Genomic DNA, 21,154 nt, shown 5'->3' with positions numbered 1-21,154 from the left:
TAGGACAAATATATTTATTGATCAAAAACTAAATCACATGCAGAAATACAGCTTATACCAGTGTAAGGGTATAAAAAACAGTTTAAGGTAGGACTGTGTAACGATTCTTCGAATGGCGTCACTTCTCCTCAGGAGCACCCCTTTCCTGTACGGCTAGGGTGGTTCGGCCGCTAACCAGTATTCCCCCTATGGGTGGTAAAACGTGGGAGGACCTTTCAGGGGAGAACTCCACCGCTTGTGGATAGGGACGTACATTCTGTGCCACAACACCCTGATTCCATTTGCGACAATAGACAGTACAGGGACGAGCAGAAGCAGAGGAGGCATGAAGATCACCTCATTGAAACAGACAAGAGACTTAGCCATTACTCAATATGGCAAACAGAGACCAAACCAAGAAAAGGGAGACATTATCCTGGCTCATGAAGAAGTCCCTCTACCAGAATAACATTTTTGTGTTTTTTAAAAATTATTATTTATATATTTATTTAACAGTTTTATTTAATGACACTTGATGAGCAGGCTACATCGACATTTAGTATATTCTTGCAGATCCAACACTTTACAATCACATCTAGACCAATTACATCAAAGAGTTTGGTACCTCTGCCATACATCCATGGGTTGATACATTGGTGCCGATATTTTGCACATACACCTGTTATTGAGCCACACCATATCATGTAGCCAGTCTGACAATGGTAGCCAGTCTGACAATGTAGTTTTTTTCTCCAGATCCAGCGCATCAAAATGGCTCTTTTAGCCATTAGCAGTCCCAAGTTCAAGAATTTGCGCTTTGCTGCGCCCATCTTACCAGTATATCCTAGCATGCAATCGACCACTGCCAGACCCAACTGCCTCCCCAATATATCATCTAACGACTGGCGTACCTTCTCCCAATAGCCGCCCAGTACAGCATGTGTAACAAATGAGCTTCTGCCTCTACACACCTGGGACATTTCCGCACTTCACTCAGTTGGAACTTCGTGAGTCCCGCTGGTGTGTAGTACAGCCTATTAAGCACTTTAAATTGTATCAGATGATATCTTTAATTAATCAAAATGCTCTTGGTTAGCCTACATACATTCACCCACTGTACGTCTGTAAACTCCACTTCCAGAACGCTCTCTCACTTTGCCCTAGCGTGGTGCCTAGTGTTTGCGCCCCTCTATACAGAAAGAATATTGACTTCTTCCCCACTGTCTGGGACATTAAGTATGTCAAGCAATGATGTGCAGTTGCTTCTGAGGGCAATGTTGGTCATCTTGCTGCGATAGCTACGTTAAGACGATGGTAGTAAAACAGATGCAGCACAGTATCCGCAACCTGCAGCTTCAGCGCCTCCCAAGCAATGAACTTGCCGGCCGCGTACATGTCACCCATCCTCCGGATGCCAACCCTGCCCAATCATTCACTACTGCCCTGTCCATGGAGGGTTTCACCACCGCCATCTCCCACAGTGGTAAATTCTTATAGTACGGTGCAACTTTGTGCGCACGCTTATTCGATTTGCCCCACGCATCATGTGTTGCTCCGACCGGAACTGGGCAGTGTGACCGACGGTACCCGTTGCCCGCCAACAGCAATATCATGGAGTTGGACCCTCCTTGCAATTTTTCCAGGCATGCATGAGGTGTATTAGGGGGGCTCTGACAGCCAAAAAGAGGCATAGTATATTTGAGCAGCTAAATAATAGAGTTTGGGAGCCGCCAGTCTACCCCTCTAGACATGACAGGCCAGGTGCTGCCATTTCATCCTGACCTGCCCGTTCCAAAGAAATGAAGAGCAAAGCTTTGGCAACTCAGAAAAAAACCCCTTTCTCGGCCAGAGTGGAATATTATGGAAGAAGTAAAGTAGCTTGGGCATAATCTTCATTTTTATTCATGCCAGGCGACCTGCAAGCGACACCAGAGCCCCACCCCATCTGTTCAGTTTAGCTCTCAGCTTTACCATGTACACTGTGTAGTTCAGCTTGAATGTCAGGGTCCGTGACAGCACAACTCTTATCCCCTGGTACTTAAAGTCGTCTGCAGTCCACTGCAACCCCAATGTGTCCGGGAGTGTCTGTGTGGCCTCTGTTAAGGGGATTATTTCAGACTTTCTACCATTGAGCGGAAAACCAGAGTTCTTATCGAAGTCCACCACTGCCTCCAAAACTCGACACGGGTGTGCCTCTGGGTCTCGTATGTACAATAAAATGTCATCAGCATATAAGGATATTATCTCGGGTTTCCCTCCTAAATAAATCCCAGCCTTCTTGAATCTGTTACGGATGGAATAAGCCAGCAGCTCATTTATTAAAGCAAACGATAGGGCCGATAAGGGGCACTCTTGCCTGGTACCCCTCCACCCCCGCCCCAGCTGCAGGATGGGTGATAGCATGCCATTGGTGTTTACCTGCGTGAACGCTTGCGTATATAACAGCCTCACCCATGAGTTGAAGTTTAGGACAAACCCATAATTACCTAGGACCTAAAACAGGAACGGCCAGGAGACCGTATCAAAGGCTTTTTTGCATATTCAGGGCCACGGCCACAACGCTACTGTCCTGCGGTACCAGGAACTGAGCCCGATAATGTTTGATTAGCTGCGGACAGCAAGGTATTGGTCTTTCAGGCTGGGGCATTTCACCAGAGGAGGCATACAGAGGTAGGTGCCTGTTAATGACCTACAGCTCTTTGCAGTGGTCCCTGTGACTGCATGATTCACCTTCCGAAACAATATGGTCAGGGAGAGTGGTCAGGGAGAGTGGTCAGGGAGAATGGTCTTAATAAAATAAGTCACTTCACCGGTTCTTAGTTGGTGAGATTCATGAAGCGAATGGTGGTCCTTGAAATAGCAACCTGTAGATTCGCCATGGAGATAGGCTGAAAGGTTACCTCGAATGATAAGTGTGTGATTGTAAGGCTCTAGAAACCATTTGAGAAAGACTGTGACAGGCTGATGAGAAGCCTCAGAAATGTATAAGCCTCACTCACAATAAACTCGGCATATATGCCTGGGTGATCTAGATACTGGCAACAGACCACAGAACGATTTAAGAGGGGCTGTTGCAATTAGCACCTGGCCCTCATGCCCGGGTGCATCAATTTCACATTTGTAAACGTGCCTGCACATTGCATGTAACGTGCTAAGAGCATACACAGGTAGAACAGTGTTCTAAAGACGATGAGCTGGCGTTTCTATTGCCATGGTTCATGATTACTGCTTGAATAAGGAGGCTGCAAGCAAAGTGACTGTCACATCCTGTGACCACTAGTGCCCGCACGCAGGTTCCCCCAATTCTCTGTGTGCAAGAAGCAATGCTAGAAAGGCAAGCGTCTCACAGCAGGGCCCCCCACCTGTCTTATTGTGGGGATCGACACCAAAAGTGCGGACTGGAAAGCTCCGGATTAATCACAACCACTTGCATTGCTATGGGCAGCTTCCATTTCATCATGTTCTGCCTGTGGCATGGCAAGAATAGACCAGCCACATACACATCAGTTTTTTTCCTGCCCTCAATTTGCAGTGGGAGCAGACGAGCCCGGCCTGCTTGGCCACATCACCTCCTTAAGACAAAACAAATATAGCATGCAAGGTACCCATGCCAGGGCATATCCCCCATTCACTTGAGGAGACTCACAATAAACACAAAAAAGTGATGAAAGGAAAACTCAAAATTAATCGGGACCACTGGCATTGCTCTGGGTACCTGCGATACCATACGTTTTTTGCCCATCTGCACCTATACAGAAGGAGACCAGCTATACACTAATCAGTATTGGTCCTGCCACTACTGGGAGCCATCAAGACAGAACTGCTACATAACTTCTCCTTTCAACTTCTTATATTATGGCCTGTCTGAGATTTACAAAAAATGATGCTGCGTAATTTACATGGCGTTAAACTTGATGATTAGGCTTGCGCTTTGCCTGGCAAAACTAAGACACATCCCTGGCCCTGCTCTGGCTTGGCTCTCCCTTTCAGCACTCGGGATTGCCAATGTCTAGCTCTGTGACCAGTTAAACTTGATGATTAGGCTTGCGCTTTGCCTGGCAAAACTAAGACACATCCCTGGCCCTGCTCTGGCTTGACTCTCCCTTTCAGCACTCGGGGATTGCCAATGTCTAGCTCTGTGACCAGGCATAGGGGCCTCATTACAAGGTTGGTGGTGTGGCAAAAAAGTGGCAGAAATTCCATTACTGCACTGCCCAATTCCAAGAACAAAGAAACAGCACAAATTCCACTGGCGCTAATTATTACCACCAAGGAACCAGTGGTAATTCCACCAGTGCTACATCCGCCTGCGGAATTACTGCCAAACTCGCAATGAGGGCCAGCGTCTTGAAGTCAGCAATGGAAGGATTTCAGTCCTGGGGAATTTTTAGGATCAGAAGGCTTCAGCCCAAAGATGTAGCAGGTGGGAAGGGGTGAACGCGACACATCACGTGGATGACTTACGCTGGGAATTTTGTGTGGAGGCTGTGGAAGGGGCAGGATACCTTGAAGAAGCTAAAGATGGAAGAAGGCTGCATTCACCTTTGATACGAGGAGAGGTCAGTGCCGAAGATGACTCCCAGGTTGTGGATCTGGGGTTTAGGCTCAGAAAGATGACCCAGTTCCGGTGGCCATACAGAGGGCAGGGGGCGGGTCTACTAGCCCAAGCAGCAGAGGTCTGTTCTTGGATCTGCCAGGACAGAAGAGGTAGCAATTCATCCGGAGATGCACATGTTTTAGTGATATATGTTGTTTCAGTGATATGTGTTAATAATAATCACAACTCTCAATATTTTGTGTTTCCGATGAAAGAAATAAAACAATTGATGTCACTGCAAGGCCCCTTATAAGACCTCGACAGCCCAGCTCTAGTTTCAGGGATGTCGTTTAGGGGACACCAGGGGTCGCAACTGCGACCACTAAGGTCTCCCTTGCTACCACTGGTTTTCTTTTTTAATTGTGGCTCCTGGGCTGTGGTTTAGCATCATGTGGCTCTTTGTTTCTGGAGTGGCTGGTTTTCTGATAGCTATAGCTGGTAAGAAAGCTCAGTGGGATGACTGCTCGCTGCTGCAATGTGTGTGTGACCTGCAGGTTGGAGGTTTGACTCCCGGCAAGGTCAACTCAACCTTTCATCCCGCTAAGGTTGATAAATGAGTACCAACACAGGTTGGGTGATATTGTATGTATATTTGTTCCATATAAAGGGTTTAAGAGTAGGTGCTACATAATAACACATTATCGTTTGGCCTTGGACGTCTGCTTACATTCACAGTATTTTGATAATATGGACCTATACACACTGATATTAATGATACATACAGTGATCCATTCAGTGATATCGGAACCATATTTTTTGTAGTGTACTTAGAAACAATGCTGTGATGACATTTCCTGTTTTGTCAAGGGGTGAAAGGTTGTGGTCGATCGCTACCCGTGAAGTCACTTTGGGGTGGGGTCAAATTACATCACTTCCTGTGATGTCGCAGGTCAAGGGTCATGTAATGTTACTTCTGCTACCCCTGGCATTTTGTTGAAATGGTGTCCCTGTCTAGTTTTCCTACACTGACTGCCAGGAAAAGTCAAGTTTGACTACAAGATATTTGGTGTTGTCCATAAAGTGCTCTGGGACAAGCAGTCACTTTACCTGTGAAACATAATCCATATTACAGAAATTGTGCAGAGGTACAAGTCCGATTTTGCACAGAATTCCCACTAGATCAAAAATTGCCCTATTGCAAAAAGCATATTCTTTCCATGCAATTTATCTCTGGGGCAAAGTTCGCCCTAGTGTTAATATTGTTGCCCTGGTGCAAACATGCATTTACAGAATATGCATTGTGCAATTGGGAAATTTTAGCCCTAGCACTCACATCATACACAATTACCCATGCACCACTACAATGATTCTGCAAAGAGGTCCCTGGTGCCCGTTGCTATTTTGAGGATTTAGAAAGAACACATAGTACCTAAGCATCTGGGCGACCGAAGACCGAACAGAATCAAATGGTAGAGGTTGATCTGCATAGTAAAGTGCCTAGTTTTCTGCATGCACCTGAATGGCTCATGTTTAATTCAGTAGTTCAGAGGCAGATTTAACAGTCACCAGGCAGACAAATGGTGAGCAGGCCCCTGTGCCCTGAGCCACCCCTTCCCTTCCCAGTCTCTCTCTGACTGACACACGTCGCAGACACCACATTCAGTAGATGTACTTCAATCCAAAACTGGAAGTTTGATGGAAATAATTAGTACGTTTGCTTTTTACCGTGCATAGCAATACTCTGGCCATGTAAAGTCACACCTATTCGGATTTGTCTCAGTGTTTTTCCCTGATAAATGCATTTGAGCCGTAAAATACAAACTTATTTTTCACGAGGCACCAATAAATTTGAGGTTTCCTACATGCCAGACCTCCCCTTGGCGCCGCACAAAGACGTGAAGTACATTTTGAAGTGAAATGGTAAAGAGCAGCAGGCAGTGTGCTTAGAATTGTGATGTGTTTGCGCTAAAAGTTAGCCTTTGCAAACTTTGAATGGAGAGATTTCAAAAGCATTTTACATGAATGCTAGAAAAAAAAACAGGGAGGTTAATCGTGAAAGTGAATTTCACTTCATTCTGCATAATGAGTGCAATGTAAGACAAACGGGTCCACGCGTTTGATAGCCACGCCTGCTGACAAGGTTGAAACCACCGTCAGAGGGAGACTGGGGGGGGGGGTGTCCCTGCTAAAAAAAACTGTAAAAAAACACAACTTAAAAAAATGAATCATGTATCCCTAAAGTTCATCTTTGTGCAACTCCGCCCACTCTATACTCCGCCTCCATGACCCACCCACTTGGGGCCCTCTGTCGTTTTTACCCACGGGCCATTTGCCTTAAATCAGCCACTGGTTTAGTTGCTATTTGGACTGTGGTCCACTAAAAGCATGACAGCAGCAGCTCTTTCCGTACTCCCATTAGTGTATTCTGATGCCCCAGAGGAGAGCGCCAAGTAGGGCCAAGATGGAAGGGCAGCGCTGGATGTGAACGAGCCCAAGAACAGGCTACGTGGAGCTGAGGAGCTAGAAAGCACACAGCCGTAGCGCGTGCCGTTAATTAGCCCAGGTGTCAGACCCAGACGTGGCAGACACAAAGCGGTCGTGCGCAGTAGGGCCCAGCTTGGGTAGACCCGAGGATCAGAGTGCACGGTCCCAGACGGACGGCTGGAGATGGGAATCGTTATGAGTTACCATATCAGATTCTGAAACAGTGCGGCACACGCTCATGTAACCCCCTTCCGTCTCCTCTCCTTTAATCGCCTCCGATTTAAATCAGGCGATTAAAGTTATTAAGGTGGCACGCTGCACCGCGATAGGTATCCCTTGCGCAGCCGCACGCCACGCCCTTACTATGCACGCTGCTTGTGAAGCCGCTGGAGACATTATAAAGTAATTGCCAATTAAAGTGTCGGTGTTCCTGAAACGGCTCCCACCTGCTTAATGAAGCGTACCCCTCAGTACAAAATGACCACCTGGCAGACTTAGACAGCCGTAATCATTCTTAATCAATATTCTTCAGAGCAATCGGTGCAATCCCACACCCATCGCTAATTAATTCCCGTCTAGTCGAAAAGAACACGTGCGGCCGTGAGTGAGATCTCTTCTGCGTCTGTGAATAAGGAGGGGGGGGGCGGGGAGCGCGATATTAAGAGTGATGGAGATGCTAATTGCAAGTGCTGGCATTTAATACCACTTGAGGAAATTGCAAAGGTCCCAAATCACAGGCTTAGGCAGCAGTCCTTGTAGATGAGTATTGAGTACTGCCCTGATCTGTCAACATCAGCGCTCTGGCCTCGGCCGCCACCTCGTCTCCGCAACTGAAGCTCTTCTTATTCGAGCCAATTCGTACAGGAAAAGAAAGCCAAGAAGCCAAAGAACAAAGAGATCCACCCACCTGTAGGAGTTTTGCACTTGAGTCCCACTCCCAACCCATCTCAAAACGAAGGCTAATTCAACCAATACTGTTTTACATCTATTTTTTGCGTTATACATGGCAATTGTCAAGCCAAATGCATTGCCTGCATCAGTCATCCAGTACCCAACCCACTTATCAATGTAATCTGTCTATGATAGGTTACTTATAATGCCCAAAATACCCAGAGCTTTCTAAGCGTGGACCCGGGGATCGAACCTGTGTTGCTCCTTCTTGCTTCTAAGGCGAGCACGTTGCCCCTGAGCTATCCTCCCGAGACCATTTCTATTTCTTTGCCTGTTTAACATTGTAGTATCTTGTTATGCTCCATCTCTCTCTTGGTTTTTGAACTTCTTTGATTACTCCCTTGTGTCTGATTCCTTCCATTTTATATCCTTTTTGCACCAGCAGTCTGCAGTAGCTCCCACTGGAAGAAGATTCCATACATTCTAAAACCCTCTCTGTGAAAAGGGCATTTCCATATGCTACTTTCTCCTCAAACAGGAGAGGAAAAAAGAGATAAGGAGGAAGAGATGTCTAAGACAGTGGGCCTGATTTACAAAAATCTTTTCAATGGCCTCCCAGGACACGGTGCCCCTGCTCCAATGCCGTCCCTCCCATGACAGAGGGCTGCTGAGGGTGGAACAGCGGAGGCCCCCCGGGACAGGTGGAGTGCGCGCTGAGGGAGTCCTGTGGTGGCGTGAGGGTCCCTGTTGGACAGCCCCCCCCCCCTCCCCGGTTTCTCTCCCCCCTCCTCCGAGAGCTAACGGACACAGAGAGAAGTGCTAGGAACGAGCATCCTGCGAGAGTGGGTGAGTGGAAACTGGTACATTGGACAACGGGGAGCGGCGCCATAGCCCCTCCTGGAAACAAGGCATAGAACACGTCCCCAGAGGCTGCATGAGTGCAGAGGCCATGGACGTAGGCCCATAACTGGGGTTTGTGGCCCCTTGGCATCCGCTAGGGCTGTGTGCCCGCCCTGCATGGCGGACATGGTGGAGGCTTTGGGGGAGAGCAGCAGCATGGGAGGGGACCCGACCCAACACATGGGGGCCCCCCGGTCCTGTTTGGAGCCCAGGATCCCCTGAGGAGTTGTGTGCCTGAGGAATTGCGGTGTGCTGAGTCCGGATCACAGGGACTAGCTGGGACTCAAGGGGCCATAGTAACACAGCCAGACTGGAGGCCTAAGTGGAGGGCTGAAAGGCAGTGGGGCCAGAAGGTGCCTCCGCGGACAGATGCCCCAGAACGATAGCACCGCTGGGGTGAGGTGTCAGCCAAGGGCCACATCGGAAATGTAGAGGAGGGCTGAGTGGACGCCCGAAGGGAGAGGACCCACATGGAACACTGTGGCGATTGGGGGCCCCCTGGAGGGGCAGAGGGGATGCCCAGAAGGTGGGTGTGTGTGGGAGGTGTGGGCTCCCTGCCTAGTGGTGTGTGCCCGCCTCCCTGCCACTGCCACTGTACACCATTCATCTAACACACAGGTGCTTGTATCCCTGCGAGGAATGGAGAGTCACACCCGCCAAGGTTTCTTGGAGGACTTGGGGCTGAGTGCCCACAGTGAAGAGAGTTTGGGGGCAACTGATGCGGATAGGAGCATAGCGACCTGGAATTGAGGAGTTCTCTGCCCCCACTAATAGCCATTCAACCTGAACACTTCCGCCGGCTGGGTGTCAGCCCCTTGGTGTGCACGAGGGGCCAGGGGCCAAATGGTATGGGCACAAGAGGCCTTACATGAATCACAGTGGAAAGTAGGCCAGTCCATGGCAGAAGCACCCCATAATACGGTTCAGCATGCGTGTTATTGATTGGAGCCACATAGACATGAGATCCAAGCTAGCTAGCTTCGAGTGCACCTTGAGGGAGAGCTTGGAAGAGACCGGACGCTGGGCCACCATGTCTGCTAGAGGGGATGAGTCCATGGCGATGAAAAGAGATGTTGCAGCACTAATGGAGGAGATCAGAAATATGAGAGCTGACATTGGGTGAAGTGTCGACAAAATCACTCAGAGGATTGATAAAATGGAAGACAGACTGGAATCCTCCCGGGATGCCCTTGAGATCCAAATGGATGTCAGAATGTCAGAAATGGAAAGGAGAGAGGGTGAGATCACATTGAAAATGGATGACATTAAGAATCGAGAAAGGCAAAAAGACTTTTTGGGATCCCTGATAAGGAGGGGGAGACAGAGTCGGATCTTAGGAGAACCCTCTATGAAGTACGAAACTCATTTTTGAGGATCACACCATTGATGAAACCAAAATAGAGAGGATTCACAGAGCTGGTGGCTCAGCAGGGGTCCTAGGTTTGACCTAGCATGATTCCATAACTACCCAGACAAGCACACGATTTTGGAGAATGCAAGAAAGAAGAGCCCGGTGATGAAGAGTCCACTATACTGGAAGACCCCATAACAGCAGAAGAAATTAGGAAGGCAGCGGGTAGACTGCAGCTGGGGAGAGCACCGGGGAGGACAGGTTCACTGTGAGCTTTTACAAATCCTCCCTCAATGTATTGTTGCCATTAATGATGGAATAGTTCAACGATGTAATGAAAACGGGTAAAGCCCCAGAGTCTTTCTCAAGGCCTCTCATCACAGTGATAATCATCAAGGAGGGGAGGGACCCCAAGAAATACAGAGCATACCGCTGTATCTCCCTTCTAAACATAGGTGCCAATATATACACCCGGGTACTGGCGGCTAGGTTGGAGGAACACATGCCACGTTTAATCCATCCGGACCAATTGGGTTTCATCAGGGGTCGACAGGGTGCGGACACAATGAGAAAAACACCACACCTGATGCATGAAGCCTGGGGGGTAAATGGGGATCCCTCCCTTCTCTTGGTAGATGGCGAAAAGGCTTTTGATAGAGTGGAGTGTGAGTTTCTCAAAGCAGTGCTCGTCAAATACGGTATATGGGAAGTTTTTCTTCACAGGATCATGGTTGTGTACACATCCCCCAGGGCGTGTGTAGCAGTGAATGAGGGACACTCCTATTGGTTTGGGTCGGGTAGAGGAACCAGACAGGGTTGCCCTCTTTCCCCCATGTTGTTTGCGCTCTCATTAGAGCCCCTCGCTCAGAAGATTATAGAGGAGACTGAAGTAGAGGGATTCTGTGCAGGAAGGGTGGAATATAAAGTTGCACTATATGCAGACAATATGTTACTGCACATAGTGAACCCCTTGACATCCATACCAGTGGTGGTCCAGCTGATTGAGCAATATGGCTCCCTGTCCTGCTTTAATATCAATACATCTAAATTAGTCCTTTTCCCTCTGAACAAAGAAAGAGACAGAGAAACAGGTAGGTTCGCACCTCTGGGTATGCAGATCAGCTTGGGAAAGTTAAGATACCTGGGTATCAACTAGGGAATGGGGAAACTCTTCTTGGCTAATTCCCCCCTCTGATGTCCAGGCTCAAAGTGGACCTGGAGAATTGGGGTAAATTAACATTATACTGGTTGGGGCAACTTAATGCCCTAAAAATGGTCATCCTCCCAAGACTCCTGTTTCAGATGCTCCCCATTCATATTCCAGATTAATTCTTTCAGGAGACGAACAGCTCCCTATTGAGATTTCTTTGGCAGGGAAAGAAGGACAATATAGCATTGGATGTCTTGGTATTTCCCAAGGAAAAAGTAGGGGTATGCCGGCCAGTTGTGAAACGCCATTATAAGGCCACCCAACTCAACGCCCAGGGGGATCTTCAATGGATTGCACTAGAAAACCTACACCTGCATCCAGCCACTTTTGGGGAATGACTATGGGTACCAAGAGAGAGGCTCCCCTGTAGAATTCGGGTACACCCTCTAGTGGGGAGCATTTGGGATATTTGGAGAAAAAGAGCAGAAATGATGGGAGTTACGACATGGCCATCTTCACTGGTATATCTTTGGGTTTCAGGAGTCAGGGCCGCAGTCCAGAACCCGGAAAGATTCCAGAAATTGTTTGAAGCAGGGTTGGAGAGGATTGGTCAGCTGTGGAGGGGAGATAAACTGGAAGAGGTGCTAGGCATAGGTAAACTTTTAGTCTTCATTTACCTACAATTCAAGGGGGCACAGACCAATAGAGGTTGGAATGAACAGATAGAGCGAGACCTCACTCACTTCGAAAAACTACTGGACACCAGGACGAAAATGAAGGGCCTTATTTGAGCGATGTACGGGGCACTCGTGGAAAGTGGGAGTGGGTGCATAGAAAATTGAAAGGGCAGTGGGAACGAGACTTTGAAGAGGGAATAGATCCCGCCTTATGGGGGAAACACTGTAGGGGTGCCACACAGACATCAATCTCAAGTCAATATAAACTGCATGCCATCAAGCTTCTACACAGGTGACAATATGACACGGCCAGACTCTTCAAAATGTATCAGAATGTCGGCCCATTTTGTTGGCAGGAATGTGGAATAAGGGACGAATATTGGCATATGTGGTGGGGGTGCCCAAAAGTGCAGTTTGTCTGGGATTAAGTCTTGAGGTGGATGGGATTCACTGAGTCAAATCCCCCCCTGACAGTTCTATTTGGCCTCGAGGGACAAGAGGGAGACCATGTCAGACTGCCTAAGATGTCCTCTGGCCTACTACTATAAGCAAGAGCCTGCTTGGCCACAAACCGGAAATGTGTCGACACTCAAGATAAAAAGGAATGGGTTAATGTTGCAATTAATCTATATGTGAGGGAGCGAATAACAGCAGGACTGCATGGGCAGGCAAGTCTTCTGGAAGCAGAGTGGGGAGGATTGACTGATAAATCCTGAGTACGAAGGCACAGTGTGTAGAGGATGACAGGATAGAGTAAAAAAAGGGGGAGCTTTTGAGTCCACTGCAGAAGTACGCACGAGTGGGGCCAGAATTGTTAATGAAGCAGATAAAAGAGGGCGCGAGAGAGGTGGCACCAATGGTTTGTTTTTCATAAGTCATTGGAAGCCGACGGTTCAAAGAGGAGGTTAGAGAAGGGGCAAACAGTACCAGAGAGGGAGGGGAGGAAGAGCGGAGAGGATGGGGAGGGAATTATACTATGTTGTTTTGTGAGGGGGATATGGGAAATGCAAATGTTATTGCTTTTGTTTTGTCAATGATGAGTGACTATATGTCTCACAATGTTGTTTATTGTTTTGTACCAAAATCCTTAATAAAGAAAACATTGGAGAATAATCAGGCCCATAGAGTGGTCATCTAGAGAAGTGGTTGGAGCCCATGTGCCTGGAGAGTTTATGGCAGGGTCTGTGACCAGCACATAGGGGGTTACGCCTGATAACGTGCCACCTTGGTTCAGGCCCTATGCAACCTTTGCTGAGATTGAAAAGAGTTCGATGCCCGGCTCACATTCAGATGAACCAGGACACCAGGGGTGATGCTGCTAGTTATACTTTATGAGAAGATTGACATCCTGAAAACCTCTATGAAAGACACGCATTCAATTTCAAGCACCAATAAAGAAGTGCTGGGGCACTTAAACCCTAAAATCCTGAGAGTGACCTTTGACCCGCCAGGTGGCTGAGTTAAAGCGAGGGAGGGAAAGACAGGGGACTACAGTCCTCTGGAGAAAACGAGCTTCGTTTATTTTACTTGATTTCCCACTGTGTGTTCCCAGGTAAACGTAATCCCGAATAATTTCTGTTTCTTTAATACAGAGTCTTTGAGTTACCTGTTGAGACTGTCAGCTGTGACGAGCATTATTAAGTGCCCCCTGTGAAGTGAGGTGTATTAACTCTTCTTTCTTCTGTTCCATTTTTCTTGCCATCGAGGATTTCTTCCCTAGAGAGCAAATATATTTCTAACTCCCTCTTCATCCGACACTAACGCATCTAGGGTAGTATAGCTCAGTGGAAACGCGCTCGTCTTGGAAGCAAGACAATGCAGAGCAACACAGGCTGGAATCCCGATCCACGCTTAGAAACCTCTTCGGTATTACGCGCATTATAAAATAATTAATTATGCATACATCTATACCTTCATCGAAAAGGCTTTTGGACTTTTCATGTGGACCTTTCTCTTTGGCAGAAATACCTGTAGTTTTTCTCCATGTTATTATTTTTGTTCACATGTTTTTTGCAAAATGGTCTTACAATTCATCAACGCTTCGTCTATGTAAAGTTATCAGAGTTCTTCCTTCATTCTTTTACATTTCCTTACATACTTATATCTAACTACTATCTACTATAGAAATGTTGTTTAATGACAACATTATCTTCTGTCTCTGTTCCCACCTCATGCCCATCCAATATGTCAAAAAGTAACTCCAATATTTGACTTGTAAGCTTCTCATCTAAACATAGCCTACCTGTGTCAATGTTTTTGCTAACATTTCTTTTTATTTGCCTGGCCACTAAATGTATTAATCCCTGATGGGAGAGATATGTGTTGTTTAATGTCCATTTCATTATCCATTTAGAATCCTCCATCCCACTAAAATGTGTAAGAAGCTCAGGACCTGTTTAACCTTTGTAGGACTGCCCATCTTCCTTTGTTAAAACTGCTTTCTCTATTAAAATTATCTTTTCAGTCGTCCAAAAGCATGGCCAAATCCAACCCTATAATCATTTGATCAGGATAAGTACCCAATTCTAACCCCCTCAAACAGGGGGTACTTGAAATTCACTAGAACATTAATTTCACCTTTTTCGGCAAGTGTCACCACAATGCAATTAAACCATGACAACGATCATATTAGCATTATATTCATAGTGTTTTATATTGTTTCATGTTGTTGAAATGTTTTTGTCTTGATCAATACAAGTGATAGACTGAATGCATACATTATAATTAACAAATAATACAACTAACATAGATTACAATTGTAAAAACATTGTTAAAAACAAATCAATTATCATCATCAATGATATTTCTCAAAACTCAGTCAGCAAATGCTATTCACCCATGTTGTCACTAAATGACGATGTGTGGTTGCAGTGTGTTACAGTGGGCTTCATTACGGGTCTGGCGGTAACCCTACTGGTAAAACCGGCAGGTTGCCTCCGGACCCGTAATGAATTACTGGCGCCTGACTTCCCAGTAACACTGGGGTATTCCGACCCCGGCGGCCGGGGAAATCAAGCACCAGTCATTTTTTAAGTCCCCATTCCCATGGAGTCTGATAGGACTCCATGGAAATGGGGACCACGGAAGCAACGGCACCGTTAATAACAGTGCCGCTGCATCCGTGAAACTCTGCAGGTGGGTGTCATTCCCCCTGCCAGGGTCAGTCCTGGTGGGCAGAACGGCACCCGCCTACAGAGTTGTACTGTGCCAGTCCGGAGACACAAGTGCCGGTAGGCTTACCGACACTGGTGTTTCCAGACCGGCACAGTCGTAATGAGTCCCAGTGTCATTTTACCGCCACGTGCCCCACTTAATACAAAAGTGCCAACAAGTAGCCTGAACTTGCGCACGCTCTGTGATAGACCACTTAAACATTTTTAAGTTTCTATATTTGGGGTAACACTGCCTTAACTCAACATGTTTCTGTGCAATATGTTCTGGTTATTCAAACGTCCTTCAGGGTAACCTTAATGAGCTCTCGCTGTGATACTTACTGAGCCATTGTGATCTTCACAGACCCTTTTGTTCAATTCACGTGTGGATCCAGAGAACATATACACAGTTCGACTGGTACTACATTAAAAAACATTTTAGGAAAAGTGTATTTCAGTCTTCTTAGTAAAAGTATGTTTGTATTGCAGTTTTAGCTATTTGAATTATCCCGCCAGACGTAGAGCTTGGGGGCTAGGAATGTTCTTGAACTAGACTCTCCTTTTTGTATCTGAGCCCTGCTTCCTGGGACCATGCGTCCTCGCTTTCCTTTCAACGCCTGTTGATTAGATCACTCAGGTGCCTAGCATCACCTTAAAGGCTCCAGTTTGGGTCTATTCGGTCACGGTCAGCTGCGGGACAAAATACGGACTGTTTACCCAGAATGCAGCTGACCGCACTAGCCCACTTCTTTAGCAATCATGTCCATGATCATAAGGAAAGTGTTACTTTGGTGACTGTTGTAGACAATGTTGGGAAGAGACATTGGGTACTGTATCAAATACATGCTTTTCCAGGGATTTCCTTCTTCAATTGGACAACAATATGAGTCATGTCTCAGCTCTAGGATGCCTCAAAACTGTATTAAATATGTTTAAAAAATCAAATTTTGCACTATGACCTAAAATATTTTCAGCTAAACAGTTTATACTTATCGGAACATTCAGACTTTAAAAACTGCCTTTATTTATGCTTGTTCAGTCGTGAAAATTGCTGATTTTATGTTACATGTATCTCGGAGACCGGTCTGAAAGATTGAAAGATGAAACCTCCCTACCCCCACCACACACACACATTTGTTTTAGTCTTTGGCTTGTGTATGGGTATTAGGCATTTGCCAGGCACTGCTATTAGATGTCCAGGTACTCGCGCCCTTTTACACCTGCTACCATCAATGGATTGTTAATACCACTATAGCTGTCTTGCAAGTGCCTTTCCCATGACTACAGTGAAGCCCAAACTGTTGGCATACCCAACACTTGTCTCTTCAGTGGGTTACATATTGCTGCCTGGGTTCAACCGCTCCCGAGGTACCCCTCACATTAGCCGTTCACCAGAACACTGTGTCTTGTAACGCTTTGAAACATGCCCAACTCTGGCTTCTTCTCCTTTGGCCTCGCCAACAACTTATACCATGATTTTTCATGCTGGATTTCAGTACCAACCTCCCCTGAAGAACTCTCTGGCACCAGGTACGTTAAGACGTTACAGGGCACAATACGACAATTTCGTAGCTTGGTCCAGTTCGGCAGGCAACATAGGGGAGAATGATTTCAAGAGGTGTATTCAGAGGGCCTACATGGCCAACAAATCAAAGGCCTGGGCAGCATTGTGCTTAGCAGCGGTAGCATGCTTCATCAAAGTGAGTGAGGGTAGGGCTCCCACCAAAGGTAATGCAGTAAAAGCAGCCATGATAGGAGGACAGTCAGACCACAGGCAGCCAATTATGTTTTCTGAATTGGTGGAGATGATGGGAGAGTTACCAGGGGTTTGCACAGAGCAATATAAAGGATGGCTTTTCAAGGCAGCTTTCTCGCTTGCTTTCTTTGGTACTTTCAGAGTGAGTGAACTGGTCACGGCCAGCAAGAATGCTGATGGCAGGAGGGGGGGCTGTTGTGGACAGCTACGGTACTAGGTTTGCGAGATGTGAAGGTAATGGTCATAAGGTCGAAAACAGATCAAGAGGGAAGAGGGCAATGGGTGCTCTTGCAGTGCATCGCTGATGAAGGACGCTGTCTCACGTGTGTCTAGTAAATCGTTTTCTGAGTTACTGGCCGAGTGGGCCCAGAAATCTCTTGGCTCACCAGAATGGTTTGACATTGACAGTATTTCATTTCTGTGTGGTCATGAAAATTGTTTTGGTTAAGCTGTAAAAAGACAGCTAATTATGGAACTCACTTGGTTACGATTGGGCTACAACAGCTGCCGGGGCAGGGGAAAGAGTGCAGGGGATACAGGGGATCGGACCATGGAGGTCAGACAGCTACAAGAGGGAGGCCAGAGATATCATGGGGGCAACGAATAGATTCTGAATTCCCTCCCTGACAGACAGACGCCACGGCGCAGGTCAAGAAGGTGGCATGGGTAATCAATCGGTCATTCGTATGTAACCAAGACAGCAGTAAGAGCCAATGTCAAACCGAGGAGAGGAAGCTGAAAAATCCACAAATCAGAGATGCAGTGGTTCCGGCAACAGCGAATGAAATTGGCAGACCTATGATGGGGGCGGCAAAGGGGTGATAACCCCTCCTTGCCGTGGCGGGCAAACGATCGAGCAGAAGCCTCTTTTCAAAGGAAATTACCATGGCAATCAGCCCCTTGCATAGCCTGACACGGCAGGTGCGGAAAGGTCTGTAAAGAGGTGCACTCGCTGTTTTCAGATTCCAGCCTTGACAGGTGCAATGAACAAAATACTGGTGCTCCCCACAGTCCAATACCAGGGACCCATGACTCACCCCGAGTAGGAATGCTCAGTAAGGTTGGGGGAGCGAGATCTGAATTATGGACAATAATGTGCATTGATGAACTAAAGCTGAAGGAATACCAAATGAATGGGTAGCAGAAAAGAAAGAAACTTGAAGCATTGGTTTGCATATTTGGATAGATTTGTGAAGATTAGCCAATACGTCACATTTAAATAGATTTGTGAAGATAAGCCATGCGTCTCATTCAGACAGAATTGTGAGGATTAGCCTTGCCTCACATTCAGATGGATTTGTGAAGATTAGCCATGCATCACTTTAGCCGTTTAATCTTGCTGCACCCAGAAGCACACTTTGTGTCTGGTACTTCTTGCTGCGCAGAGAGGGCCTAGTGGGATTACCCAATGTTTTTACATTTAGAGGAATTTGTGAGAGTAGCTAGTGTGTTAAGCTCGCAGGGGTGGTTGGGGCGGGCAGTGCATTGCACTTGAAAATCGGAGGGTACCAATGAGTTGCAGCGAGATGAGCTCTGCGAACACACTTGAAAGAACTTTGAGAGTAGCCAATATACTAACCAAACTGCTCCCTTTCAACGCACTATGGGCTAGCCAAACTACACACAAACACACACCAACATGACCAACATTTGCATACAACAAACAATCCCAGGCACTGGACCTTACCCCTACAGATACAACAAGCCAGTGCAAACAGCCATAACTACCAGCCAAACTAAACTTGAAGTACGCACCAACATAACAAACACCCAAATACAACCAATAATCCAGACACTGGACCTTCCCCTTATGGATACAACAAGCCAGTGCCCTCTATCAAATTACACATGAAATACACAAACACACATCCAACATAACAAACACTTGCATACAACAAACAACCCAGGCATTGGGCCTCACCCTTGCGGATACAACAAGCCAGTGCACGCAATCAACTCCTCTGCCAGCCAACACACACAGACGCCAGTTTCTCCTGGTTCTGGACCTATCCTGTCATTCTATCCTCACTAACCCACCCCTGCCCTCTTTCTTACAGAGCCACGTGAGCGCCTAGAGACAGCCCCGGCGGTGGTAGAGGTACGCAATATAGGTCAACATAACGTAACATATGCCCTGCCGATCATCTATGTCGACTTATGTGTAAATAATTAATATAACTTGCAGCCTTGTTTTTTTTCCACAAATATGACTGGGCTAAGTTTGTGTGCATCAGGCACGGAAAAGCATGAGGCGAGTAAGGTAACAGGAACACGGAAGGGGGCCCCATCCAGTGCTGGACTGCCCATGTTAGAGAAATGAGAAAAAGCATAGCCACACAGAAGGGGGGGTGTTTGGGCACCATGCCATAACATGCCAGAGGGCTAAGGCCCCCCACCCTCTTTCTCTGGGAACAAAGGGCTCTCAGAAAAGGTCACAGTGAAGTGTCCCGGAGGGAGACTGACCACACAGGAGGGGGGGCAGAGAGAAGGGGAACCATGGGAATAGCAGGGTAATGATATTTTGCACCTGACGGGTGACATCAGAGACCGAGGTCAGGCAGCCTTAAATACCAGCTCCAGGCGTTTTCCACCCTCTTTTCCTATTTCCCTTCAAGCGGCATTGAAGCATTTCCCACCCATCATTCGCTGACTTTGCAGGTATGCTACATTTGTTCCATAATGTCTTGTCGCAGATGGCGGTCACACAGACGATCGGGCAGAGCAGAAGCCTGTTTGCAGAAGAAATTATTATGAACAATCAGTCCCTTGTATAGCCTAACAAGGCAGGTGGTGGTGGGGGGGGGGAGGGGGCACGGTCTATAAAGAGTTGCACCCCCCGTTTTCAGCTTCCAGCCGCGGCTGACCAAAATAATCGTGTTCACCACAGCCCCAATCCCAGAGACACACGATTCAACCCGAGCGGGAACCTCAGGAAGGTTGGGGAAGCGAGACCTGGATTATGGACAATAATGTGCCCTGATGAACCAAGCTGAAGGAATACCAAGTGAGGGTGTGGCGGAAAGAAAGACATTTGAAGCATATGTCCTGACGATCGTCTATGTTGACTTCGAATTAATATAATTTGCGTGCTTGTTTTTTCCACAAATATGCCTGGGCTAAATTTGTGAGCATCAGGCATGGAAAAGCAAGGCGTTAGTAAGCTAAGGGGAAAACGAAGGGGGGGGGGGGAACCTTCCAATGCCGGACTGCCCATGTTATATACAGACCTAATGTCCTGTTTCCAATCCCGAGTCTAAGCCTTTGTCTTTTCTGATGCCACAGTCTTTGTAACGGTCATTGCTCTTGTCTGGTAATGGCCCAAAATGTCACCCTCATAATTGCAATGGCCGAAATTCCGACCTTTTTTTAGACCCCCTTACACCACATGTATATGTGGGGGAGTATATGATGTAATAGTAATATGGGAGCAGGCTGCGGGGTCTCCCCACACATATGTTTGTGCTGTAAAGGGGGTTTACAAAAAAAGTCAGCATTTTCGGCCATCACAATTATGGGGGTCGCAGTCCTCACATAGATCCCTCTTGTCTTGATCTTTGCCATGGTCATTTTTTCAGGCCAACCTTCTCTCGCCATCACCTTGTGAGAACAGTGGCTTGCATACTGCTACCTGGGCAGGCCCTGTCTTGGGCCCCTCTTGATCCAGGGGTGATTGGGTTAGCTAGGTATTCTCTCCCCTATCTGGGAACTCCCGGGTAGGATTGTAAAACTTCTACCTGGGTTCATAGCAACATGTAAGCTTGTTCATTGGGCTGGTGTTCCCGCAGGAAGCAGGGTAGCACTGGCAGTTGGTGGTTCTTCTGCCAGCCTCTCAAGCTATGCTCTCTGCAGCCTTTTGTCCATGGCCACCCTTCTTCAGCTGGCCTGTTCTAACGTGTGGCCTACTTTGCTCTCACACTTTTGCTTCCCTTTTCTAGTTAGACCTTTTGGCTTAGCCAACTCAGGTTCAAGCTCCCCAGCTCGTCAGCTCTGCTTCTCTCTATGTATTACAGCTGCCTTCATGGAATGCCGCTCTAACATTACTGCCTCTTTTTATGCACAGGTCAATAACTTAATACATCGAATGAGCAGTCTGATTTGTGGGACCGTTTTTTCTCTGAGTTTGTTTCGGGGGAAACGTGACTGCGCCTCCGAGTTCGTTGTAGACCCTTAGAAATGATTGTATGCAAAATATAGTCCTCTTGTCTGCTGGTCTGTGTTTTGAAAGGTGGGAGCCTTTACCATTGCCTGAGGCAAGAGTGAGGGAGCGCTGGGGGCGG

The 21,154-nt window shown here is 47.1% G+C and overlaps 1 protein-coding gene across 4 annotated transcripts in view; it reads right to left on the bottom strand.

Moving 5' to 3' along the window:
• The window catches only part of DRP2 (dystrophin related protein 2), a 1,496,582-nt gene that overhangs the window by 601,519 nt on the left and 873,909 nt on the right, over positions 1 to 21,154 (bottom strand). The window lies entirely within an intron of this gene.

This window comes from Ambystoma mexicanum, chromosome 5p, assembly GCF_040938575.1.
Source record: "Ambystoma mexicanum isolate Mex_15411 chromosome 5p, UKY_AmexF1_1, whole genome shotgun sequence".
NCBI lineage: Eukaryota > Metazoa > Chordata > Amphibia > Caudata > Ambystomatidae > Ambystoma > Ambystoma mexicanum.
Note: the sequence above shows the minus strand (reverse complement) of the source record. Positions and strands in the feature narration are given on the sequence as shown.